The 27,466-nt window shown below is 38.1% G+C and overlaps 2 protein-coding genes and 4 pseudogenes across 3 annotated transcripts in view; all 6 read right to left on the reverse strand.

Moving 5' to 3' along the window:
* Positions 1-7,444, reverse strand: part of LOC149877356 (uncharacterized) — a 243,389-nt gene extending 235,945 nt beyond the window's left edge. The window contains exon 1 of the mRNA XM_090073908.1: positions 7,398-7,444. The gene's annotated coding sequence lies outside the window, so the exon portion shown is untranslated. The remainder of the gene's footprint in view (positions 1-7,397) is intronic.
* Positions 1-27,466, reverse strand: part of LOC149877360 (uncharacterized) — a 253,109-nt gene that overhangs the window by 202,196 nt on the left and 23,447 nt on the right. Inside the window, exon 1 of one of the 2 annotated variants that reach the window (XM_090073852.1) lies at positions 26,515-26,561. The exons of the other annotated variant lie outside the window; for it this stretch is intronic. The gene's annotated coding sequence lies outside the window, so the exon portion shown is untranslated. Of the gene's footprint in view, positions 1-26,514; positions 26,562-27,466 lie in introns of those variants that run through there. 2 annotated transcript variants of the gene reach the window in all.
* LOC149877383 (U2 spliceosomal RNA) lies at positions 4,511-4,680 on the reverse strand (annotated as a pseudogene).
* Positions 9,932-10,069, reverse strand: LOC149877384 (U1 spliceosomal RNA; annotated as a pseudogene).
* LOC149877385 (U2 spliceosomal RNA) lies at positions 11,883-12,060 on the reverse strand (annotated as a pseudogene).
* On the reverse strand, positions 23,716-23,801 carry LOC145195537 (U2 spliceosomal RNA; annotated as a pseudogene).

The following is a 27,466-nucleotide window of genomic DNA, read 5'->3' on the forward strand; positions in this document are numbered from 1 at the left end:
TTTTATGTCTTTGGTAAATGTCTCCCAGTTGTGTATTAAGTCTCTGTATGTTTTTGGTATAGGGGGTTTTTCGTTGGGTGTGGTGGCTGTGTATAGCGTGTATTTGTTTTGTCTTGCGTTCCGGTATCTGTTTAAAAAATGTATTGCTGTGTCTGTCCATGGCATGTGTGTATTGTGTGTGAGTATTTTGATCGTCCATTTTGTTTGTAGTGTCTGTGCTTTTGTGTTTATGTCTATCAGGTTTTGTCCTCCGTTGCGTATTGTCTGATGTAGTTGTGTTTTGTTGATTCTTGTTTTCGCGCTGTTCCATATAAAGTCGTATATAGGTGTCATGGTCTTGTCAACCTGTTTTTTGTTTGGTGTCGGTAGTATTTGTAGAGTGTGCCATAGTTTGCTGAGTATTAAGGTGTTCACCACTGTGATTTTCCCCTTAATACTCAGGTTTTGTCTCTTCCAGTCTTGTATTTGTTTTTTGAATGTGTGTGTGCATCTGTTCCAGTTTTCTGTTATTGCGTCTGTTCCGTCATTGGGGAAAGTCAGGCCTAGTGTGCGTATTTTGTTTTCTGTCCAGTCGAAGCCAAGCGGTCCAGTTTTTTTGTCTTTGTTTCTCCCTATCCACAGTCCTTGGCATTTGTCTCTGTTCAGTTTTTGTCCGGTAGCAGTTTCGAATCTGTGGAGGGTTTTGTCAAGGTTCTGTAGGGATTTCAGTTTCGTGATGTAAAACAGTGTGTCGTCTGCGTAAGCTGTTACCTTTGTTTCGTTGTAGTTTGTCTTTATACCTTTTATGTGTTTGTTTTGTGTTATGTTTTGTATTAGTATGTCTGCCTGTAGTATGTAAAGTGTCATGGATAGAGGGCATCCTTGTCTTACCCCTCTTGTCGGGTAAAACGGTCGTGATATGTGTCCGTTTGTTTTTATTTTTGTGGATATGTTTGTGTATAGTGTTTTTATGTTTCGTATAGTCTTGGGTCCGTAGTTGTATTTTGTCAGCGTTTTGAATAAATACGTCCAGTCTACTCGGTCAAAGGCTTTTATTTGGTCGATGGAAATGATGGCTGTGTTTTTCATGTTTTCTGTGTGTGCTATTTTTATGACGTCTCTGGTGTATAGTAGGTTCATGTGTATTTGTCTGTGTGGGATGCATGCGGTCTGGTATTTGCTGATGATGTGTGGTAATGTATTTTTTATTCTGTTCGTGATTGTCTTTGTGATGATTTTGTAATCTATGTTCAGTAGGGAGATAGGTCGCCAGTTTGTTATATCTGTTCTGTCTCCTTTTTTGTAAATGCATGTGATTAAAGCGTCTCTTTGTGATTGTGTTAGGTACGATCGGTCCAGTACTGCGTTTGTCATTTTTGTAAAGTGTTTTGTCAACAGCGGCCAGAATTTTTTATAGAACTCCGCTGTCAGTCCGTCTGTGCCTGGTGTCTTTTCGTTTTTCATGTTTAGTAGTGCTGTTGTGATTTCTTGTTCTGTATAGTCTTCGTCGCATAATTGTCTTTGTGTTTCCGTTAGTCGGGGGGTCTTCGTTTCGGTTAGTATTTCTATCTGTGCCTGTGTGTTTAGTTCTTCTTTGGTGTACAGTGATTCGTAAAAGTCTGTCATAACGTTTAGTATCTGTTCGGGGTCTTGCTGTAATTGTCCTTGTTTGTCTCTCAGTTCCGTTATTTCGTGATGTGCCTGTCTTTGTTTTTCTAAGTTGCAAAAATAGTTTGTCGGTCGTTCCCCGTCTTTGTTTCGTATCTGTTTTGTTCGTATTCGTGCGGCTTCTTCTTTTCGTCTCTGTATATGTTCGAGTTTGTGTCTGATGTTCGTGCTCATGGTGTTGTCTAGATGTTTCCGTTCCTCCTTTCTCAGTGTGTTTCTCAGTTTTCTCGTTAGTCTCAGTTCTTGTGTTTTGTTCTGTTTGTGTCGTTTGTGTGCGTATTTCAGTGTCGTTTCTTTTATCTGTTTTTTTGTGTTTTCCCACCATTCTGGTAGTTGTCTAAAGTCTGGGTGTTTTTCTGTTTGAGTGGTTATTTGTTTTGTCATGAGGTCTATGTATGTCTTGTCGTTTAGTAGGGTGTTGTTCAGTATCCAGTATCCCCTTCCTCTCGGCTGGGGCTGTACGTTTATGGTGATTGTCGGTGCGTTATAATGGTCCGAAAGTGTGGTGGGTTGGTGTTCTGCATTTGTGATGTATTGTCTTAGAGTCTTGCTTGTGTAGATTCTGTCTATTCTTGTTCTCGTCTTTGTCTGGCTGTGATAGTGTGTGTATTGTTGTTCGTTTGGGTGGAGTGTGCGGTAAATGTCTTCTACGTCTAAAGTGTAAATGAGGTCTTGTAGTGCGTGTTGTGAAATGCATCTGTATTTTTGTATTGCTGGTGAACGTCTGTCTTTGTCTGAAAGTGTTACGTTAAAGTCACCCGCCAGTATGTAATGTCTGTCTCGAATTCTGGGCGTGCATAGTATGTTCTTTAGGTTTTCCCAGAATTCTTTTCGTTTGTATTGGTGTTGTGTGGTGTTTCCTGATGGTGCGTATACGTTTATCATAGTAATGTCTAGTTTGTCAATGTGTATGTCTGTGATTTGGTATTTACCTTGTACGTCGTTTACGGTGTTTGTCGGTTTGATTGTAGGGTCTTTTATGTGTATGAGTGTTCCGTCGGTGTTTTGTTTTCCGGAGCTGAATAGTATGGTGCCTGTGCATAGCGTAGCTGTTTGTCTATACAAGTCTGGCGTAATGTGGGTTTCTTGTATTAGTGTTATATTTTGGTCTGAATGCTGTATGTTATGCAAAATCTCCCTTCTCCTCTGGAGATTTCGCATACCTGCAGCATTCATTGTCTTTAATATTATAGTCATTTTCATATTGTTTTGTTTGGTCGTTGGTTTTAAAAACGTGTATTATTTGGTTTTCTTTTTGTTTTTATGTCGTTTAGTTTTGTTTCCTTTGTCGGTGTAGTCACACTTTTTCTTTTCGGTGGTTTTTGTTGGGCTTCTGTTTTAGAGTCCGCTATTGTGAGTTCTGTGTCCATCGGTGTAGGAGTTGGTGTCGATTTTTGTGGTGGTTCTGTGACGTCGGTGCTGTTTGTGGGTGCAGGTTCAGTGTTTGTTTCTGTTTCGTTCGTACTTTCCTGTGATTCCGATGTCGGTGCCGTTTGTGTTTTTGTTTTCTGTTCTTGTATTTTGGCTGTTTGGGGCCTGGGTGCTGGTTTTGGTGTCTCTGTTTTTCTCATTTTCGTCTCGGTGTTTTGTGTGTCTGTTGGTGTATTCTCGTTTTGTTTTTGTGTTGTCACTGTTTCTTCTTTTTCGTCCTCGTCTTGTGACATTTCGTCTGCGTCAGAGTCGGAGATCACAAGGTCTTCTAGTAGTTTTTGTGTGTCTTGCGTTGTTTGTCTTTTCGGTACCGTTTTCCCTCTGAAATACAAGTGATGTAGTCTGTTGTCTATCATTACGGTTGGTGGTATCTTGTCTACGTCTACGGTCGGTATCATGTGGATCAGTCTTCTCCCGTCTCGTATTTGGTTACTGTTATTGTAGTAGCCATAATTTATATTTACAATTTTCCCGTATTTATAAAGCGCGTCATAAATTTCCTGGTTTAGCGTTGATGCGTCAGTTTTTAGGGTTATCAATAACAGAGGGTTTCTTCTTGGCCTGAGGGGAGCGTTTTGAGGATCTCCTGGAAAGTGCAGGCCTTTCATCGCAATCTGTTGAACTAGTTCTTTCGATTTTAGCTCAATAGTGTATTGGCCCTTTCCTGTATATTGGATGGATATTATACCCCCCGGGCCAATTACTTTTTGTATAGCGGCTTGTATTTCGTTTACTTTTTTCTCGATGCCCTGTGGTGTTTGGTCTGGCGTGTAAGTTGCTGTTTGTAAAATTCTGGCATGAATTTCCTCTTTCATCGCCTTTTTGTCTGTTGTAATTTGGTTGGTTGGTGTAGGGAGTATTGTGTTGGGGTGGTGGTTTCTCTTTAAAGCATCTGCAAAGGAAAACGCTGACCCGCCTTTTGTTGTGTTTGTGACCTCCTTTAGGAGTTTCGGGTCAGTAATTTTATTATCTACTCGGTCTGTAGAATGTGGCTGAGTTAGGGTATTTTCAGCATTTGTGAATTTTCCATTCGCTCCTTCTAGCTCCTTGTTTGAGTTTGGAGTTTTCTTTTCGTTTATTTTACGAATTTCGTTTGTTTGGCTTTTTTGAGCTGCCATTTCTATGTACTTTTTTCTACTTTTTTTTTTTTTTTTTTTTTGAAAAATGAGGTTGTTTTTGATTTAGCTAGGGTAGCTAAAGAAATGTGTTCTAGGTTTTTGTCAAAAGAAACCTAGAAGGAAAACTCTGCGAATAAATTCGGCTTAAGAAATTAAGAAAGTTAAGTATACAGCGAGCTGTATATCTTTTAAGTTTTTCACTTGGATAAGTGTTTATAAAGAGTTTCTGTAGCAAAGACTTCGCTACAGAAAAAAGTTACGTTTTTCGCCTCTGCGGAGGAGGAAAGAACGTTTATAAGAAAAAAGTCTCTTACGCGGGGTGTCTTCACAGCTAGATGTAAGAACCAGATAACAAGCCACCGAAGTAAATAAAACTAATTTTTTTAAACTCAATAAGAAAACTCAATCAAAAACTTTTAAAGAAACTTTTACTATCAATCAAAATATACTACACTTGATCTTAGCCATTAGGCCGAGAAGCGATACTTTTTCAACGAATTTGTGTGCTGGCTCCCTCCCTTTGAACGAAAAAACTTGTGGGCATTTGAATAAGTCGATGGGTAACTGTAAGTTTGAACAATGAAAACACGGGCTCGTTGTATGAAACTAAAACTGCAACAATTTCATTCTAAAACATTTGGGTTTTTTAACCTTCTTTCAGAAATAACCCAACTAACCAAGATTTAAAAATAACACTGGGCAGCAGCAGATTCAAATGCATAATGCGATCAAAAGCCAAGTTGAATCAATTTCTGTCAAAAAACATTTGGAGAACCTCTGTATTTAAATGTTCTTTTCATCTGTTGTAACGATGGTACTTTAATCCATCACCAAAACAGCAGAGCTTAGGAAGATTTGTTTGTCATTAGCCTCAAACTTTTCCCAAATAGCAATTTCTCACAAACTAAAATCTAAAAAACAAAGTTGAAGTTTAAAAATTTGGACGGTGTAAACTAATTTAAGACTTTAAACTGAGTAGCAAGAAATATTTTTGAAATACTTCAGTTTACATATAAATTAAACAAAGCATTTTATTGGAAGAAATGAACTCCTTAAATGTTTACTGACAAAAAGGTAAAACAATTTAAAAAAGTGACCTAAAACACTCAAAACATCAAACGACAAATGGAAAAGGACAAACTTATGACCCTAAATTACAGTTGACAGCATCATGTTAGCAAAAGTAATGCATGCATACACACAAACGTGCATACATACTTACATACAAAGATGCATACATACTTACATACATACAATTTTCCATACATACATACATACATACATACATACATACATACATACATACATACATACATACATACATACATACATACATACATGCATGCATGGATACATATATTCATGCATCCATGCGTCATGCCAATACCTTAGGACATTTAAACAGTGCGCTCTCAGTCCTGGACCACAGATAACCATGGGACTGATAGAGATAGCACCATACTGGAAGATATAGCTAGCCTTCATCATAATCAGGTGGAATGTCAACAAATTGATTTCTATTCATGCTAATAGCCACAGAGCCATACAGAAAACTGCAGGGAACTTTGCAATCGAGCAATTGTAGATTGTCAGGCCAACTAATGAATTTATGGCAGAGATAACGAAGAAAATCATGAAAAGCCTTGCACATCATATCTCGATTTTTCACAAACTCACAGAGTGTGGTGAATGGAACAATGCAAAGTTTTTTTTAAAAATTTTTAATATATTACATTTTTTACATGTTGCCCAACCTAAATCAAGCCTAAAAATGTATTTGCTTAAATTATAGAACCTCAGGATTGATGGAGAACAAAGTTAAAAATATTATCTAGCAGACTTGGGTCAATTTCAATTGTAAATGTAATTGAATTAGGATTACTCGAAATTTTAATAGCAACTGAATTACAATGACTTGCACTTGTAATTCACTTACAAGTCATATTATTACAATTACTTGTGACTGTACCTTATAAAATACAATAACAATTACTTCATGAAAATACATTTAATTACAATTAAGTTACAGCCACAATTGAGCCAAGTCTGATGCTAACCTAACTTAACCCTTAACCAACCTTGCCCCAGAACCATATGTACACTCAAAATTCAGTACTTTCGATATTTTATTTTCAATGCTTAGACTTGCTACCTGAGGCTGGGTTAATTTTAACAGAAACTCTGTAAAACATTGAAAAGCCATGTTATGAAAAAGCCAAACAAAAGGTTTGATTCAAAGTGCATTGAACATGCCATTTTTTAAAAAAAAAATTGTCACGTATCTTTCATCAAACTAAAGGATTGTTTTAAAGAAGTGGACAGATTGTCCATTGAAAAGTATCCCTAATTGACCATTCATTTGTTGGCCTTGTGTCAGTTTAACTGTAAAAGAAATAAAGCTGTGAACAAACTAGAAGAAGAAATTCTCAGAAAGATGCTTCTTCTGTTTCACTCACCGATACGAGCGAGAAGAACTCCTCACTTTTCCTCGCTCACTGGGATGCTCTTGTGAGTAGCAGTAGTAGCAGTAGTAGCAGTGGTAGTGCAGATTTTAACACAGATATTTCAGGAACTCAAGACGGACTCTGAAAGTCTCTTGTGACTACCCCTAAAAATGCAAATTTATTTCTAAGCATTATTTTTTTTTTTAATCAGGAACTATTTTTAAGTATTTTTGAAGACTTGAGAGAGTAAAGTGTACAAAACAGTAGTGGCTAAACTGCTTCAAGTTTTAAAATATAAGGTAGAAAGCATTGAAAATAAGTAGCGCAGTACTTTTTGTTACTTAAAGCATTCTTGATAAATGATAAAAACTTAAATGGAACTCCTCTAAACTCACTTGTCTTGGTTTTGTCTTAGATACTCTTTTCTTCCATTTTTTTTTTTTTTTTTTTTTTTTTTTTTATTCGAAACAAACCAAACCAAAAGCACCTTTACGGCTCCTTGACGCTAGGCCGACACCAATAACTTTAGTAGGACTGCGCGTAACCACTACACCGTTGTTAAACTAAGATCGTAGTAACTAAGTAACTAAGTTAAACTAAATTCGTGGAGCGTAGTAACTCCTTCAGTTTACCTGTCAGTTAAATGATGAAAAGTGTACGCGATCATTCGATCTTAGGCTTTTTTTTTTATTTCATTGTTCCCCTTCCCGAAACCCCGAAATGAACGAAATACGATTGGCAAGTATTTGATGCATACCTTAATACACAGTGACTAAAATGTAGTATGTGTTTTTTCCGTGCCCAGCGAATGGTCGGAAGATAGTGCATGCTTTTAGATATCTTAGAGCTTGCGGTTTCATACTAGTGCCCAAGCCTTTGTGTAATTCTTTTTTAAAAAAAAGCAGAAGTTAGATTTTTTGCATTTAATGACAAAAAAACAAAAATTTTAGCAAGATCTAATGATTAAATCTGAATAATGATTTTTAAAAACCATGTTCTGCCTCAGTTGCACATAAAATGGTCATATTCTAATCAAGAAGTAGTTAAGCTCTCTCAATCTTTTATTTTCTGCAACCTTCCTAAAGAAAAACATTCGTTATTCAAAAGAAATTATTCAAACAGTTTTTTGTTTTCTTTTCTTTCTTTTCCATTTGTGATCAAATTATGGTTAGTACTAACGGTAGCACATTGCATCCACTTCCTCGTTGTTAGTATTTTCTTACCAGCATTAACAACATTCGTTATTTCGTAACTATCCAATTAATGCTTAATAGTTTTAAAATTTACCACAAAAGACTACATTAACTGTCTTGTAAGCGCCAATAAGAATATAATTAAATAAGTATACAACGCCTGGAAGGAAGAAATGTGCTGCTGTTTGTCTTTCTATAATCATCAACGAAGAAATGAAAAAGAAAAATCGGACTCTGGTTTGATTGACAATTCTGAATGCAATTTATACATTCTTGACGCACACAAACATGGTGACAAACAAACAATACTAGGAGCCAATAGTAATTTGCTAAAATTTGAATTTTTTTTTTTTTGCAGGAATAGAGTTCTTATAGTTTTCGTTTCTAAAAAAGAAAAAAAAAAAAAAAAAATGAAGAAAAAAAACAAGTCAAACAAAAAAACAACAACAACAAAAAACAAATGGGTTTTCAGTTGTTCATAGACTAAGACGGATTAGAACAACTCGAGTATTTTATTTTAGCAGCTAATTTGTTCTCGGCGATGTTTGCTCCATAAAATATAACGATTGCAACAGATATTTTCATTTGAACCCATTTTCTAATGCGTATAATGTTTTTAAAATTTGTGTGGCATAAGACTCTCGTCTCTTTCTCTTGCGCTTCTTGTCACCAGTTCCAGCGACTTTTCCGCCTTTCTTACCAGCGCGCTTCTCGCCTTTTTTTGCCACCTTTGGCGCTTGTTTTCCTCCGGCTTTTGGTGCGTCAGATCATTTCGACGAGCTTAGCAGTGAAAATTTTTTCTTCTTTGTTTTCATTGCATTGCAACTGGATTTAATTTAAAGTAGATTTGTGGTTTCCAACTTGATAACTTTTCCGTTCTACGCACTTCTATTGGTTTTTAAAAGATTACGTCATTTGAGCATTGTTTATTTCTTTTTTACTATTGGTTAAAAAACTCTTTTCTGTTTAACAAAAAGCCGCACGAGATCTCTAGTCTGTCAGTCTGTTTTCAGTAGAAAACAAAATGTTAGCACGTGGAAAAGGAGGAAAAGCTAAGGCTAAGAGTGGCTTTCTTCAGTTTCCTGTTGGTCGTGTCTAATCTCATCGGTTTAGGCGCACCATCTACTTAGCTGGAGTTTTTGAAAACCTCTCCGCCGAAAATCTTACAGCTAGCTGGTAATGCTGCACGCGATAACCAGAGAGCCAGGATCATTCCTCGTCGTTTGCAGCTAGCTGTTCGCAACGACGAAGAAGTTAAACAAGCTGTTGTTTGGTGTTACAATCGCGAGCAGCGGTGTGTTGCCAAACATTCAGGCTATGTTGCAATCGTTCCAAAACGGCAATCTAAACAATACCAAAGGCTAATTTCATAGCTACACACCTGTTCAAAGATTATTGTTAAGGCATTGGAAACTTACGCGAAGTTGATTTGTAGACTTGCTGCAACTTATCAAAACATGCAATAATAGCTGTTTTCAAGTCATAAACTACAAGTCAAAAAATATACCAGAATCCAATATGAAATATACAAAAATGGATGGAAATTGTTACTATTGTTGTTACTATCATTACTGTTAGTTTGTTATTGCCATTACTTATTTTTTATGAATATTACTATTGTTATTATCGTTATTATCATTGCTGTTGGTATTATTATTAGTCTGTTATTGCTATCATCATCTTTTATTACCATTATTACGATTGTTATTATTTTCAATCTTACTATTATTATCATAATTTTATCATTGCGACTATTTTTTTTTCTTTCAACAATTATTACCATTATTGTTTTTTATTACAGCCATTCATTGAATGATTTCTGGTGTTGCAGCCGTTCGATCACGCTTACTGGTTGCGACTAGATTTTCATTGATTTTATAAGAAAAAAAAAAAAAAAACAACAACAAAGAACTTTTGAACGAAATAAAATGTGTTTACACTTTTAGGAGGCTTTGTTTACCTTCTCACTGACAAATCTTCACTCGAGGATATATACATAACATATAAATACACATAAAACATACCTTTTCTCAAATACTCGTTTACGTCCAGTAACTCATAGAGGGCTGAGTGAGGGTTTTTTTTTTTGCATCTTTAAAGGGGGCGAGCGCGAACGCAGGCCCCCACTACCAGAAATTGTACGGTCGAGTTACCGACGTTAGCGGTAATCGCAGGGGTCAGCCCAGGCGAAGTGCAATGCAAGAGCCTCACCCTGGAAGAAGCCCCATGTTGATCAGATATTATGATTTTTATTTCGGGTCCTCCAGCTAGTTGCCTTGCGGACCCTAGTCATGATATACACGAGTTTCCGTTAACAAGATTAAAAAAATGAAAAATAAATAATCTCGTGGCTACCATGACGCGAACAAAAAGTGGCCTCAAAAAATAAAATAAAAAATAAAAAAGGCCAGAAAAAGGAAAATAAAAGAAAAAGTATGCAAAAAAAAAGAAATGAAGAAGTTTTAAAGTTTCAAAAGGAGAGCAGAGTTGATTACTTCAAAAAAGCGTCTCAAATTTGCTTATTTTTTAGAATTCGAATTTCATTGAGAATTTATTGCCTTATATGGAGTGTTGTTCGCGTGTTTTAGTTTCATCCTTTGGTTACATAGAAAATAATGTAATTACAATATTGCGTTTAAAAAATAAAAATTGAAATAAATTTAACTAAAATTAAATGTTTAGTGTTTTTATTTTTCTTTTATTAAGAAGTGTTACTTCTCTTGATGTTTTTTTTCGCTGGAGTCGGAGGCGGTCCGCTCCTTTTATTTGTGGTTTTTTCGTCGTTTTCTTTTTGTTGTCTTTTTTCTTTCTTAGTTTCTGTTTTTGATTTTACTAATGTGAACTCTGTCTCTTTTTCGCTAATATCTAAGTTACGGCATGATTCGGCATGCCTGCTACGGCATAATTCATTAAACTTTTCAGCAAATAAACAATGGATATCGTATGGTAGGTTACGTAGTTCTTCTTGAAATTCTTCGTTTACTTTAGTGGCAATCGCTCTATTTATTAATTCAACTATAAATTCGTCTGTGGTAAGTTCTTTTTTCTCGATATTTGTTTTGATGGTATTTTGTGAGTTCAAAGTTATGGTGTTTTTTTCTAGATATGAATCATTTAAGTTTTCTGGTTGGGTGGTCTCTCTGATATTATTTTTTTCCTCCGGTGATTCCTCTTCGTCACTAGTTGGTTCTGTGTTTTTATTTATCTCAGTGTCATTTTTTTTCATTTTTGTGCATCTAACATTTGGGGGATGCGAGTTCTTGCACACTCCGCACAGGAAGGATTTTCCAGCGAAGTGCATCGCGATTCGCACGCCCCCAATTTCTATGAAGTGCGGTAGGTCTTTTAACGGTACTTTGAGTTTAACTCGAAAAAGTCTCCTGCCATCTCTAAGGCTTTTATCAAAGTCGTAGGTTGTGTGAGTAATGGTATATATTTCATCTACGAAAGGGTCTAGTGCTTCGAGTAGCTCTTCATCGTTGATTAGGGGATCGCACTTAAATGTAATCAAAAATCCTATTTCGGTTCTTCTTTTTTTCGATACGGTCCTGTTATGGTTACTAATTTTCAGATCTGAAGTTATAAAAGCATCAGCGTCGATCGTCTGATAGAACTCTATGATCCAGTGGCCTTTGCTTCTATGGGTAAGGCTCGAAACCTTTCCTCTGCCAATTATTCGGTGGATCTCATCATTAATTTCCTTCGCACGAGTTTCAATGTATTTGCGGTTTTGAGATTCAGAAGGGTCCATAAATATGTTGATGTCGACTACTTTTTCCATTCGCGAGGCTTGATGTTTCTTTGTAGCTTCGGCGTATGATGACATTCTCGAGATGATTTTTCTTGATGGTCGCTAATAAGTAATTCACTGCTGTGATCTTTAGCCTGAGGAGAAGAAAAAAAGACCAATGTTGATCAGGTTTACTTCCCCGTCAGGTAAGTATGCCTTTCCCGTTGTGTGGGGAGCCTCGGACGTGCCCCAATCTTCGCAATTGTGGTTTTTTGATTGGACCCTAACCGCATCGTTCCGTTTTTTTTTTTTTTTCTCTTTTTAATGGGCCGCACTCAGCAGTAGTGCAACGCCGAGGCAACCCGCGGTCAGGGCGAGGTAAACCTACGATCCCTTGACCAAATGCCAAAAATCAGATTAATATATGAGCCGGACTATGCCGGCGTACCAGATATTAAACTGATAAGAACAGATACTACACTTGAGGTATTGGGTATTTATTGCCTCCTCCGGCAGATGCCTTGCAGAGGTGTCCGAAAAATGTTACAATGGATATTATTTACAAATAATGGTCCACTGCTCCATGACCGGACACGAATAGGACTTTACAAGACTGAACAAGCGCAGGACTAAATCACGAAACAAAACACACGGACGCCGAGGTACGATGCCATATGGCTTAGGACATAAAAACATAAAAAATCGAAAAAGCGAAAAAACGAGAAAACGAGAGAGACGCTACAAACACTGAAATACGAAAAAACGAAAAAAAAAAAAAAAAAAAAAAAAAAAAAAAAAAAAACAAAAAAAAGAAAAATTTTTTTATTCAATTAGTATCTGGGTATTTCTTTTAGCTCAGATAGATGTTTAAATTCGTGTCTAAATTTAGTTTGAGATCTGCATCCCAGATACTTCGAGACTCTATGAGAAAGTCGTCCAGTGTGTTATTTTGTTTCGCGAATTCTTTTTCTTCATAAATAATATTTTTTAGCCTGCACTGAAACTCTATGAGTAGTTTCAGTCTTGTAAAAGTCGAACGGTCATGGAACGACCTCATTCTATTACAATATATTGTATAAATCAACTCGTTTAAAATTCTTTTTCCAAGGTTAAAAATATTTACATTCTCTGCGTGTGAGAATAAGAAAAATTTAAAGGTGTTTTCGAAGGCAGGCTGCGGAGTATAGATTTTGTTTAGAATGGATATGGCGTATTTTATGAGGGGTTGAACTTTTTCGCATGAGTATATCATGTGCGCTAGTGTTTCCTTCGCTTTCATGCACTGCGGACATAGATCATCCGGGGCATGTCCTCTTTTCTTAAAGATGGAGTTGGTAGGAATAGCGAAGTGTATTATTTTGTATTTTACCTCGTCAGCTTTGTTGTTGGTGGTGTTTTTGTGCACGTTTAAGAATAGTCGAGCCCATTCTTTTTGAGTTGTGCCTCTCATGCTGTCGGTAAAATAAAGGTTCCATTTGTGGTAGTGTGTTGGAACGCTATGATGTTTCTTAGCGGAAATAATACGATACACGTTTTTAGGCGTGAGCTCGCGGAAAGAGATGTCGGATGAGCCGTTGATCCTGAGATGCATTTTGGCTCTGCGGTGGTCGTAGTTTTGATGTTGGGTGTTTATTTTCTCTCTCCACTGCTGAGGGATCGACATGATGACTTTGTTGAGATGTTTTTCGGTCAATCCAGTGAGCTCGCAGTTTAGAAAGCCAGGAACAAACACTTTTGCTACGTCCGCAATGAGATGGATGTTTCGCTGTTTAGAGAGTGGTGTTGTTTTAAGAGCGTTGTTGTGATGGCGTATGTGGGGGTTATGGTATATGGGCTGATTCAGAATTTCCTCGATGGTTAGGTTTGTGATGGCGCAGTTCTGATAGATGGTGGCCCAGTGCTTCGCCATTTGCCGGTAGTATGGTGGCAAAGTTTTGAGCGAAGTGTGCGAGTGGGCGGTGAGAAAGATGCGCTCACCCTGGGAGGCGTCTCTATATCTGTCAAAGATGAAAGTGGCTGTGTCTCTCCAAGCTCCATTGAGATCGTGGTTGAAGAACTTGGAGAGCCAGCTCACTTGGATGGAGACGAGTTTGTCGCGGATGTTTACGATGTTAAGTCCGCCTTTCTGAATGGGAAGTTTGGATACTAAGTTGTTGGTTTTTATGGAGGAGTTGTTCCATAAGAACTTCTCAATTTTGCTTTCGAGCAGTTTGATCTTACGCTTGCTTGGCAGCGGGATGGTGAACGCTAAGTGCCATAGGTTGCTCAGTATGGTCTGGTTAATGGCTATGGCTTTGCCTTTGAAAGACAAATGGAGCTTCTTCCAGCGGAGTATTTTTTTGTCGAGTTGCTCGATGCACTCGTTCCACTGGGTGTTTCGAACGTGAGGCGAGTTGGTGAAGACCACTCCGAGGCTCTTAAGAGAGTGGCCGTCCCACGTGAAGTTTAGATAGTTAGGTTTGCTCTCGTTTCTATTGCGACCGAGCCACAGACCTTGGCACTTTGGGATGTTGAGTTTAGCGCCTGTCGCCTTTTTGTTAAGTTTGAGAGCTTTGCCAAGCGCAGTGATGGATTTGTCGCCGGTAATGTAAAAGACGGTGTCATCGGCGTATTGCTGCAGCTTGGTTTCATGTCCATTTATGGTAATGCCTCTGATGTTATTATTCTGACGTACGTAGCAGGCGAATATCTCAGCCTGTATGACGTAGAGGATCATTGATAAAGGACAGCCTTGCCTGACTCCTCTTAGTATCTGAAACTTTTCAGACGTGAAGCCGTTTATTTTGAGGCGCGCGTTAATGTCGTAATAGATGGTTTTTATGATGTTAACGAACTTAGCGCTAAAGCCGAATTTGTCTAAACAGTCGAACAGAAAGTTTCTGTCCACTCTGTCGAACGCTTTCACCTGATCTATTGAGATGATAGACGCGTCGAGATGGCAATCGTTTGCTATTTGAATGACATCCCTTGTGTAGGCTAGGTTGTGATAAATTGTTCTGTGTGGCACGCACGCGGTTTGGTCTTCGCTTAATATTGTTGCCAGCACAGGTTTTAGCCTATTTGCAATTATTTTAGTTAGGATCTTATAATCTGTATTCAGGAGGGAGATTGGTCGCCAATTAGAAATGTCGCACTTGTCGCCTCTTTTGTAGATGCAGGATATGAGCACCTCTTTTTGCGAGGTCGTCATTTCGTTTTTGCTAACAACCTCGTTTAACATGGAAACGATGGCATCTCCCAAGACGTTGAAGTGGGTCTTGTAGAACTCGACGGTTAGGCCGTCGGGTCCAGGAGATTTGTTGTTAGTCATGCCTTGGAGGGCCGAATTGACTTCCTTTAGCGTGATGGGCTCGCTTAGCGCATGCTGTTGAAAGTCGCTTATCCTGTTCACCTCGACGCGATCTAAAAGACGCTTTTGGTGTACAGGGCTGTTTTTGCTCTCCTTGTACAAGTGTTTGTAAAACCTTTCAAATTCCTTAATAATTTCCTCGGTGGTTGATTTTTCAATTCCGTTCTTATCCTTAATGCGCGTGACGACTTGCTTAGCAATTTTCGTCTTCTCAAGCTGAAAAAAGAAGTTGTTGCATTTTTCGCCGAGAGTGCGCCATTTGATTTTAGCACGAACAGCTGCACCGTGCGCTCTATTCATTTCAAATTGCTCTAATTTTATTTTCAGTTCAGCGCTTAAGTTACGCATGTTGATGTTGCAATGCGCTTTTTTAAGTGCGTTTCGCAGTTGCTTTTTTAGTTTAAATTCAGCAACGCGTTTGCTCTTCGCCTCAGATCTGCTAAAAGTTTTGGAAAGAGTTTTTAAGGCGTTTTTAAGTTCGTCCCACTCTTCTCGCTTGTTTGTGGAGTTTACCGTTTTTTCGTTAAAGTCGGTGATTAGTTTTACGACTTGTTCGTTGTATTGCGGGTTTTTGAGATGTTTTCTGTTCAGTATCCACACAGTCTTGCCGATGTCCAGTGAGTTTAAGCTTATGGTAACCTCGACTCCGTTCTGATGGTCAGAGAATGTCATCGGTTCGTGCTTAATGTCAGTGAACTGGCGTAGATGTTTGCTGGTGTAGATTCTGTCCAGTCTCGCATACGAAATGTTGTTGGTGGCTTTGTATGTAAACTCTTGTCCGTGGGGGTTAAAAACTCTCCAAAGGTCTTCTACATTTAAGAGGTTCAAGAGCTTTTTAAATTTTTCGCTCGAAGCGCATTTCTTACGCGTTAGTTGAGGGTGTCTGTCTAGTTCGTTTAAGACCATGTTAAAATCGCCCCCTAAAATTATCGCGTAGTTTTCAGCGTTTAGGTTTTTAAATTTCGCAGCGAGGCATTCCCAAAGGAGCTTTCGTGCGTTTTCTTGATCGCGCGATTGTCCGGACGTAGCGTACACATTAATTATTAAAAATTTCTGCGACTTAACTTCGATGATAATATAGTTAAAACGCCCGTGCGCATCCTCAAATTTTTCTATTAGCTGAAAGTTGATATTATTTCCCTGATGTAAAATTAGAGTGCCTCCTGAATGGTTGCGACCTGCGGAGAAAAATCCTGCGTGTTTCCATTTCGCTAGGAACTCCTTCGCCTGGTCGTTATTTAGATGCGTCTCTTGCAGTAAAATGAAGTCATGACGCATTTTCTGGAGTTTGTGGGTCATTATTTTCTGCTTTTTAACATCAATAAGACCACAAACATTTGCTGAAAAAATACGTAATGACTCCATTCTTACAGAGTATTTTAAACAAATTTTGCTCTCGAAATCCAAAGTTTTTAAGGAACTTCGAATTCGATTTTGGAATGTGCGCATGGTATGATTGCGACATAGCACAGATGGTTCGTAATGAATAATTGATGAGAAAGCGTGGTGAGAATTTTCTAGTAGAACAGAAACGAGAAAATAAAAAGTAAGAGAAGTGAAAAAGATGAAGGAAAATAAAAGAAACGAAATAAACGGCCATTTAATGAAATGTGAATTTGTGAATGTTTTGACGCTTTATGAGATGAGTGTGTGTGCTTAAAGATTTACAATCACGCAATTTTATAACCACAAAATAGCGAAGAAATAAACAAAGGTAAGTCTCCCAAAAAATAAAAAATAAAAAGAGGAAGTTTACCTTTGAGTTTTCTTAATGTCTTTCTTTTGAGGCGTCGGTGGTGGAGCCATTCGTTTGGCAGTGGTTTTTTCGACTCGGGTGATAATTTCTCCCGTGTCTTTTTTATTGTTCTTTGTGTCCACCTTTTTCCACCCTTCTTCTGGCATTTCTTCTCCTTCGTTTCTTCTGGAGCTACCTGCCTCATTGATAATAGCATCAAGGTCATTTAATTTTTGAACCATCAGTTCCGTCTCGGTGTTGGTTATTTCGAGGGCGGTGATGCTTTCTCTCTCTTCATCAACGAGGACTCGGATTTCTTTCACGAACTTTTCTTGTTCTACTGTCTGCTTTAGTTCGACTACTTTCTCTATTGGTTTCGCAGTAGGTTTCTTCGCGTTGCTAACTTTTGCAACGGTGATCGCTTCGGGTGTAGTATTTTGTGTTATTTGTTGAACACATCTCTGTTGTGGGGGATGTGATGCACCACATTTGTCGCAAAGGAAGGATTTTCCTGCGAAGTAGAGGGCGATTTTAACTCCTTCAATCTCAATGTTGTGTGGTATTTCATTGAGCTTCACTGAGGGTCGGATTCGGAAGAGTCTTCGTCCGTCCTTCAGGAGAGGGTTAAATCGGTAGCTGGTGTGTTGGATGGAATACACTTCAGCTGCGAACGGTTTTAATTGTTCGAGAATTTCTTCATCCTCTACCAATGGGTCGCACTTTATGGTGATAAGAAAGCCGATTTCGCTTCGGACTTTCGATGAAACTTTTCGGTTGCAGCCGGAGATGGTAAGTTCCGAATCTGCAAGTAATTGAGCGTCGGTTTTGGAGCGGAACTCGACAATCCAGTTGCCTCGGTTGGAATAGGTGAGGCCGATCATCTTGTTCGCGCCGACGATTTTTGTAATCTTCGTTTCGAGTTCTTTCGCTCGTTGCTCTTGGTAACTTCGGTTGAAATGCTCTTTTGGGTCCATGTAGATGTTCAGGTCGAGTATTCGCTCTTGTCGTTCGGTCTTGTTTCCGACGGTTTTCGCGTAGGAAGCCATGACTTTTCGATGATGATAAAATTAGAAAAAAATTAAAAAAAAGAAAGTTCAGAAAAAAGAGAAAAAAAGGAAAAAGTTTGCCAAAGTCTGTACTCTTGTTACGGAGCAGCCGATGACAAACGTCGATTTTCTTCAAAGGTGGCGAAGAAGCTTCGTAGAATATCGCAATAATAATCTATTGAGCTAAAAATTCACCAAAAGATACTACACTTGAGGTATTGGGTATTTATTGCCTCCTCCGGCAGATGCCTTGCAGAGGTGTCCGAAAAATGTTACAATGGATATTATTTACAAATAATGGTCCACTGCTCCATGACCGGACACGAATAGGACTTTACAAGACTGAACAAGCGCAGGACTAAATCACGAAACAAAACACACGGACGCCGAGGTACGATGCCATATGGCTTAGGACATAAAAACATAAAAAATCGAAAAAGCGAAAAAACGAGAAAACGAGAGAGACGCTACAAACACTGAAATACGAAAAAACGAAAAAAAAAAAAAAAAAAAAAAAAAAAAAAAAAAAAAAAACAAAAACAAAAAAAAGAAAAATTTTTTTATTCAATTAGTATCTGGGTATTTCTTTTAGCTCAGATAGATGTTTAAATTCGTGTCTAAATTTAGTTTGAGATCTGCATCCCAGATACTTCGAGACTCTATGAGAAAGTCGTCCAGTGTGTTATTTTGTTTCGCGAATTCTTTTTCTTCATAAATAATATTTTTTAGCCTGCACTGAAACTCTATGAGTAGTTTCAGTCTTGTAAAAGTCGAACGGTCATGGAACGACCTCATTCTATTACAATATATTGTATAAATCAACTCGTTTAAAATTCTTTTTCCAAGGTTAAAAATATTTACATTCTCTGCGTGTGAGAATAAGAAAAATTTAAAGGTGTTTTCGAAGGCAGGCTGCGGAGTATAGATTTTGTTTAGAATGGATATGGCGTATTTTATGAGGGGTTGAACTTTTTCGCATGAGTATATCATGTGCGCTAGTGTTTCCTTCGCTTTCATGCACTGCGGACATAGATCATCCGGGGCATGTCCTCTTTTCTTAAAGATGGAGTTGGTAGGAATAGCGAAGTGTATTATTTTGTATTTTACCTCGTCAGCTTTGTTGTTGGTGGTGTTTTTGTGCACGTTTAAGAATAGTCGAGCCCATTCTTTTTGAGTTGTGCCTCTCATGCTGTCGGTAAAATAAAGGTTCCATTTGTGGTAGTGTGTTGGAACGCTATGATGTTTCTTAGCGGAAATAATACGATACACGTTTTTAGGCGTGAGCTCGCGGAAAGAGATGTCGGATGAGCCGTTGATCCTGAGATGCATTTTGGCTCTGCGGTGGTCGTAGTTTTGATGTTGGGTGTTTATTTTCTCTCTCCACTGCTGAGGGATCGACATGATGACTTTGTTGAGATGTTTTTCGGTCAATCCAGTGAGCTCGCAGTTTAGAAAGCCAGGAACAAACACTTTTGCTACGTCCGCAATGAGATGGATGTTTCGCTGTTTAGAGAGTGGTGTTGTTTTAAGAGCGTTGTTGTGATGGCGTATGTGGGGGTTATGGTATATGGGCTGATTCAGAATTTCCTCGATGGTTAGGTTTGTGATGGCGCAGTTCTGATAGATGGTGGCCCAGTGCTTCGCCATTTGCCGGTAGTATGGTGGCAAAGTTTTGAGCGAAGTGTGCGAGTGGGCGGTGAGAAAGATGCGCTCACCCTGGGAGGCGTCTCTATATCTGTCAAAGATGAAAGTGGCTGTGTCTCTCCAAGCTCCATTGAGATCGTGGTTGAAGAACTTGGAGAGCCAGCTCACTTGGATGGAGACGAGTTTGTCGCGGATGTTTACGATGTTAAGTCCGCCTTTCTGAATGGGAAGTTTGGATACTAAGTTGTTGGTTTTTATGGAGGAGTTGTTCCATAAGAACTTCTCAATTTTGCTTTCGAGCAGTTTGATCTTACGCTTGCTTGGCAGCGGGATGGTGAACGCTAAGTGCCATAGGTTGCTCAGTATGGTCTGGTTAATGGCTATGGCTTTGCCTTTGAAAGACAAATGGAGCTTCTTCCAGCGGAGTATTTTTTTGTCGAGTTGCTCGATGCACTCGTTCCACTGGGTGTTTCGAACGTGAGGCGAGTTGGTGAAGACCACTCCGAGGCTCTTAAGAGAGTGGCCGTCCCACGTGAAGTTTAGATAGTTAGGTTTGCTCTCGTTTCTATTGCGACCGAGCCACAGACCTTGGCACTTTGGGATGTTGAGTTTAGCGCCTGTCGCCTTTTTGTTAAGTTTGAGAGCTTTGCCAAGCGCAGTGATGGATTTGTCGCCGGTAATGTAAAAGACGGTGTCATCGGCGTATTGCTGCAGCTTGGTTTCATGTCCATTTATGGTAATGCCTCTGATGTTATTATTCTGACGTACGTAGCAGGCGAATATCTCAGCCTGTATGACGTAGAGGATCATTGATAAAGGACAGCCTTGCCTGACTCCTCTTAGTATCTGAAACTTTTCAGACGTGAAGCCGTTTATTTTGAGGCGCGCGTTAATGTCGTAATAGATGGTTTTTATGATGTTAACGAACTTAGCGCTAAAGCCGAATTTGTCTAAACAGTCGAACAGAAAGTTTCTGTCCACTCTGTCGAACGCTTTCACCTGATCTATTGAGATGATAGACGCGTCGAGATGGCAATCGTTTGCTATTTGAATGACATCCCTTGTGTAGGCTAGGTTGTGATAAATTGTTCTGTGTGGCACGCACGCGGTTTGGTCTTCGCTTAATATTGTTGCCAGCACAGGTTTTAGCCTATTTGCAATTATTTTAGTTAGGATCTTATAATCTGTATTCAGGAGGGAGATTGGTCGCCAATTAGAAATGTCGCACTTGTCGCCTCTTTTGTAGATGCAGGATATGAGCACCTCTTTTTGCGAGGTCGTCATTTCGTTTTTGCTAACAACCTCGTTTAACATGGAAACGATGGCATCTCCCAAGACGTTGAAGTGGGTCTTGTAGAACTCGACGGTTAGGCCGTCGGGTCCAGGAGATTTGTTGTTAGTCATGCCTTGGAGGGCCGAATTGACTTCCTTTAGCGTGATGGGCTCGCTTAGCGCATGCTGTTGAAAGTCGCTTATCCTGTTCACCTCGACGCGATCTAAAAGACGCTTTTGGTGTACAGGGCTGTTTTTGCTCTCCTTGTACAAGTGTTTGTAAAACCTTTCAAATTCCTTAATAATTTCCTCGGTGGTTGATTTTTCAATTCCGTTCTTATCCTTAATGCGCGTGACGACTTGCTTAGCAATTTTCGTCTTCTCAAGCTGAAAAAAGAAGTTGTTGCATTTTTCGCCGAGAGTGCGCCATTTGATTTTAGCACGAACAGCTGCACCGTGCGCTCTATTCATTTCAAATTGCTCTAATTTTATTTTCAGTTCAGCGCTTAAGTTACGCATGTTGATGTTGCAATGCGCTTTTTTAAGTGCGTTTCGCAGTTGCTTTTTTAGTTTAAATTCAGCAACGCGTTTGCTCTTCGCCTCAGATCTGCTAAAAGTTTTGGAAAGAGTTTTTAAGGCGTTTTTAAGTTCGTCCCACTCTTCTCGCTTGTTTGTGGAGTTTACCGTTTTTTCGTTAAAGTCGGTGATTAGTTTTACGACTTGTTCGTTGTATTGCGGGTTTTTGAGATGTTTTCTGTTCAGTATCCACACAGTCTTGCCGATGTCCAGTGAGTTTAAGCTTATGGTAACCTCGACTCCGTTCTGATGGTCAGAGAATGTCATCGGTTCGTGCTTAATGTCAGTGAACTGGCGTAGATGTTTGCTGGTGTAGATTCTGTCCAGTCTCGCATACGAAATGTTGTTGGTGGCTTTGTATGTAAACTCTTGTCCGTGGGGGTTAAAAACTCTCCAAAGGTCTTCTACATTTAAGAGGTTCAAGAGCTTTTTAAATTTTTCGCTCGAAGCGCATTTCTTACGCGTTAGTTGAGGGTGTCTGTCTAGTTCGTTTAAGACCATGTTAAAATCGCCCCCTAAAATTATCGCGTAGTTTTCAGCGTTTAGGTTTTTAAATTTCGCAGCGAGGCATTCCCAAAGGAGCTTTCGTGCGTTTTCTTGATCGCGCGATTGTCCGGACGTAGCGTACACATTAATTATTAAAAATTTCTGCGACTTAACTTCGATGATAATATAGTTAAAACGCCCGTGCGCATCCTCAAATTTTTCTATTAGCTGAAAGTTGATATTATTTCCCTGATGTAAAATTAGAGTGCCTCCTGAATGGTTGCGACCTGCGGAGAAAAATCCTGCGTGTTTCCATTTCGCTAGGAACTCCTTCGCCTGGTCGTTATTTAGATGCGTCTCTTGCAGTAAAATGAAGTCATGACGCATTTTCTGGAGTTTGTGGGTCATTATTTTCTGCTTTTTAACATCAATAAGACCACAAACATTTGCTGAAAAAATACGTAATGACTCCATTCTTACAGAGTATTTTAAACAAATTTTGCTCTCGAAATCCAAAGTTTTTAAGGAACTTCGAATTCGATTTTGGAATGTGCGCATGGTATGATTGCGACATAGCACAGATGGTTCGTAATGAATAATTGATGAGAAAGCGTGGTGAGAATTTTCTAGTAGAACAGAAACGAGAAAATAAAAAGTAAGAGAAGTGAAAAAGATGAAGGAAAATAAAAGAAACGAAATAAACGGCCATTTAATGAAATGTGAATTTGTGAATGTTTTGACGCTTTATGAGATGAGTGTGTGTGCTTAAAGATTTACAATCACGCAATTTTATAACCACAAAATAGCGAAGAAATAAACAAAGGTAAGTCTCCCAAAAAATAAAAAATAAAAAGAGGAAGTTTACCTTTGAGTTTTCTTAATGTCTTTCTTTTGAGGCGTCGGTGGTGGAGCCATTCGTTTGGCAGTGGTTTTTTCGACTCGGGTGATAATTTCTCCCGTGTCTTTTTTATTGTTCTTTGTGTCCACCTTTTTCCACCCTTCTTCTGGCATTTCTTCTCCTTCGTTTCTTCTGGAGCTACCTGCCTCATTGATAATAGCATCAAGGTCATTTAATTTTTGAACCATCAGTTCCGTCTCGGTGTTGGTTATTTCGAGGGCGGTGATGCTTTCTCTCTCTTCATCAACGAGGACTCGGATTTCTTTCACGAACTTTTCTTGTTCTACTGTCTGCTTTAGTTCGACTACTTTCTCTATTGGTTTCGCAGTAGGTTTCTTCGCGTTGCTAACTTTTGCAACGGTGATCGCTTCGGGTGTAGTATTTTGTGTTATTTGTTGAACACATCTCTGTTGTGGGGGATGTGATGCACCACATTTGTCGCAAAGGAAGGATTTTCCTGCGAAGTAGAGGGCGATTTTAACTCCTTCAATCTCAATGTTGTGTGGTATTTCATTGAGCTTCACTGAGGGTCGGATTCGGAAGAGTCTTCGTCCGTCCTTCAGGAGAGGGTTAAATCGGTAGCTGGTGTGTTGGATGGAATACACTTCAGCTGCGAACGGTTTTAATTGTTCGAGAATTTCTTCATCCTCTACCAATGGGTCGCACTTTATGGTGATAAGAAAGCCGATTTCGCTTCGGACTTTCGATGAAACTTTTCGGTTGCAGCCGGAGATGGTAAGTTCCGAATCTGCAAGTAATTGAGCGTCGGTTTTGGAGCGGAACTCGACAATCCAGTTGCCTCGGTTGGAATAGGTGAGGCCGATCATCTTGTTCGCGCCGACGATTTTTGTAATCTTCGTTTCGAGTTCTTTCGCTCGTTGCTCTTGGTAACTTCGGTTGAAATGCTCTTTTGGGTCCATGTAGATGTTCAGGTCGAGTATTCGCTCTTGTCGTTCGGTCTTGTTTCCGACGGTTTTCGCGTAGGAAGCCATGACTTTTCGATGATGATAAAATTAGAAAAAAATTAAAAAAAAGAAAGTTCAGAAAAAAGAGAAAAAAAGGAAAAAGTTTGCCAAAGTCTGTACTCTTGTTACGGAGCAGCCGATGACAAACGTCGATTTTCTTCAAAGGTGGCGAAGAAGCTTCGTAGAATATCGCAATAATAATCTATTGAGCTAAAAATTCACCAAAAGATACTACACTTGATCTTAGCCATTAGGCCGAGAAGCGATACTTTTTCAACGAATTTGTGTGCTGGCTCCCTCCCTTTGAACGAAAAAACTTGTGGGCATTTGAATAAGTCGATGGGTAACTGTAAGTTTGAACAATGAAAACACGGGCTCGTTGTATGAAACTAAAACTGCAACAATTTCATTCTAAAACATTTGGGTTTTTTAACCTTCTTTCAGAAATAACCCAACTAACCAAGATTTAAAAATAACACTGGGCAGCAGCAGATTCAAATGCATAATGCGATCAAAAGCCAAGTTGAATCAATTTCTGTCAAAAAACATTTGGAGAACCTCTGTATTTAAATGTTCTTTTCATCTGTTGTAACGATGGTACTTTAATCCATCACCAAAACAGCAGAGCTTAGGAAGATTTGTTTGTCATTAGCCTCAAACTTTTCCCAAATAGCAATTTCTCACAAACTAAAATCTAAAAAACAAAGTTGAAGTTTAAAAATTTGGACGGTGTAAACTAATTTAAGACTTTAAACTGAGTAGCAAGAAATATTTTTGAAATACTTCAGTTTACATATAAATTAAACAAAGCATTTTATTGGAAGAAATGAACTCCTTAAATGTTTACTGACAAAAAGGTAAAACAATTTAAAAAAGTGACCTAAAACACTCAAAACATCAAACGACAAATGGAAAAGGACAAACTTATGACCCTAAATTACAGTTGACAGCATCATGTTAGCAAAAGTAATGCATGCATACACACAAACGTGCATACATACTTACATACAAAGATGCATACATACTTACATACATACAATTTTCCATACATACATACATACATACATACATACATACATACATACATACATACATACATACATACATACATACATACATGCATGCATGGATACATATATTCATGCATCCATGCGTCATGCCAATACCTTAGGACATTTAAACAGTGCGCTCTCAGTCCTGGACCACAGATAACCATGGGACTGATAGAGATAGCACCATACTGGAAGATATAGCTAGCCTTCATCATAATCAGGTGGAATGTCAACAAATTGATTTCTATTCATGCTAATAGCCACAGAGCCATACAGAAAACTGCAGGGAACTTTGCAATCGAGCAATTGTAGATTGTCAGGCCAACTAATGAATTTATGGCAGAGATAACGAAGAAAATCATGAAAAGCCTTGCACATCATATCTCGATTTTTCACAAACTCACAGAGTGTGGTGAATGGAACAATGCAAAGTTTTTTTTAAAAATTTTTAATATATTACATTTTTTACATGTTGCCCAACCTAAATCAAGCCTAAAAATGTATTTGCTTAAATTATAGAACCTCAGGATTGATGGAGAACAAAGTTAAAAATATTATCTAGCAGACTTGGGTCAATTTCAATTGTAAATGTAATTGAATTAGGATTACTCGAAATTTTAATAGCAACTGAATTACAATGACTTGCACTTGTAATTCACTTACAAGTCATATTATTACAATTACTTGTGACTGTACCTTATAAAATACAATAACAATTACTTCATGAAAATACATTTAATTACAATTAAGTTACAGCCACAATTGAGCCAAGTCTGATGCTAACCTAACTTAACCCTTAACCAACCTTGCCCCAGAACCATATGTACACTCAAAATTCAGTACTTTCGATATTTTATTTTCAATGCTTAGACTTGCTACCTGAGGCTGGGTTAATTTTAACAGAAACTCTGTAAAACATTGAAAAGCCATGTTATGAAAAAGCCAAACAAAAGGTTTGATTCAAAGTGCATTGAACATGCCATTTTTTAAAAAAAAAATTGTCACGTATCTTTCATCAAACTAAAGGATTGTTTTAAAGAAGTGGACAGATTGTCCATTGAAAAGTATCCCTAATTGACCATTCATTTGTTGGCCTTGTGTCAGTTTAACTGTAAAAGAAATAAAGCTGTGAACAAACTAGAAGAAGAAATTCTCAGAAAGATGCTTCTTCTGTTTCACTCACCGATACGAGCGAGAAGAACTCCTCACTTTTCCTCGCTCACTGGGATGCTCTTGTGAGTAGCAGTAGTAGCAGTAGTAGCAGTGGTAGTGCAGATTTTAACACAGATATTTCAGGAACTCAAGACGGACTCTGAAAGTCTCTTGTGACTACCCCTAAAAATGCAAATTTATTTCTAAGCATTATTTTTTTTTTTAATCAGGAACTATTTTTAAGTATTTTTGAAGACTTGAGAGAGTAAAGTGTACAAAACAGTAGTGGCTAAACTGCTTCAAGTTTTAAAATATAAGGTAGAAAGCATTGAAAATAAGTAGCGCAGTACTTTTTGTTACTTAAAGCATTCTTGATAAATGATAAAAACTTAAATGGAACTCCTCTAAACTCACTTGTCTTGGTTTTGTCTTAGATACTCTTTTCTTCCATTTGTTTTTTTTTTTTTTTTTTTTTTTTTATTCGAAACAAACCAAACCAAAAGCACCTTTACGGCTCCTTGACGCTAGGCCGACACCAATAACTTTAGTAGGACTGCGCGTAACCACTACACCGTTGTTAAACTAAGATCGTAGTAACTAAGTAACTAAGTTAAACTAAATTCGTGGAGCGTAGTAACTCCTTCAGTTTACCTGTCAGTTAAATGATGAAAAGTGTACGCGATCATTCGATCTTAGGCTTTTTTTTTTATTTCATTGTTCCCCTTCCCGAAACCCCGAAATGAACGAAATACGATTGGCAAGTATTTGATGCATACCTTAATACACAGTGACTAAAATGTAGTATGTGTTTTTTCCGTGCCCAGCGAATGGTCGGAAGATAGTGCATGCTTTTAGATATCTTAGAGCTTGCGGTTTCATACTAGTGCCCAAGCCTTTGTGTAATTCTTTTTTAAAAAAAAGCAGAAGTTAGATTTTTTGCATTTAATGACAAAAAAACAAAAATTTTAGCAAGATCTAATGATTAAATCTGAATAATGATTTTTAAAAACCATGTTCTGCCTCAGTTGCACATAAAATGGTCATATTCTAATCAAGAAGTAGTTAAGCTCTCTCAATCTTTTATTTTCTGCAACCTTCCTAAAGAAAAACATTCGTTATTCAAAAGAAATTATTCAAACAGTTTTTTGTTTTCTTTTCTTTCTTTTCCATTTGTGATCAAATTATGGTTAGTACTAACGGTAGCACATTGCATCCACTTCCTCGTTGTTAGTATTTTCTTACCAGCATTAACAACATTCGTTATTTCGTAACTATCCAATTAATGCTTAATAGTTTTAAAATTTACCACAAAAGACTACATTAACTGTCTTGTAAGCGCCAATAAGAATATAATTAAATAAGTATACAACGCCTGGAAGGAAGAAATGTGCTGCTGTTTGTCTTTCTATAATCATCAACGAAGAAATGAAAAAGAAAAATCGGACTCTGGTTTGATTGACAATTCTGAATGCAATTTATACATTCTTGACGCACACAAACATGGTGACAAACAAACAATACTAGGAGCCAATAGTAATTTGCTAAAATTTGAATTTTTTTTTTTTTGCAGGAATAGAGTTCTTATAGTTTTCGTTTCTAAAAAAGAAAAAAAAAAAAAAAAAATGAAGAAAAAAAACAAGTCAAACAAAAAAACAACAACAACAAAAAACAAATGGGTTTTCAGTTGTTCATAGACTAAGACGGATTAGAACAACTCGAGTATTTTAT

Source organism: Hydra viridissima, unplaced genomic scaffold (genome assembly GCF_058129835.1).
Source record: "Hydra viridissima isolate aposymbiotic clone 2 unplaced genomic scaffold, HvirCarnegie_v1 scaffold_16, whole genome shotgun sequence".
Lineage (NCBI taxonomy): Eukaryota > Metazoa > Cnidaria > Hydrozoa > Anthoathecata > Hydridae > Hydra > Hydra viridissima.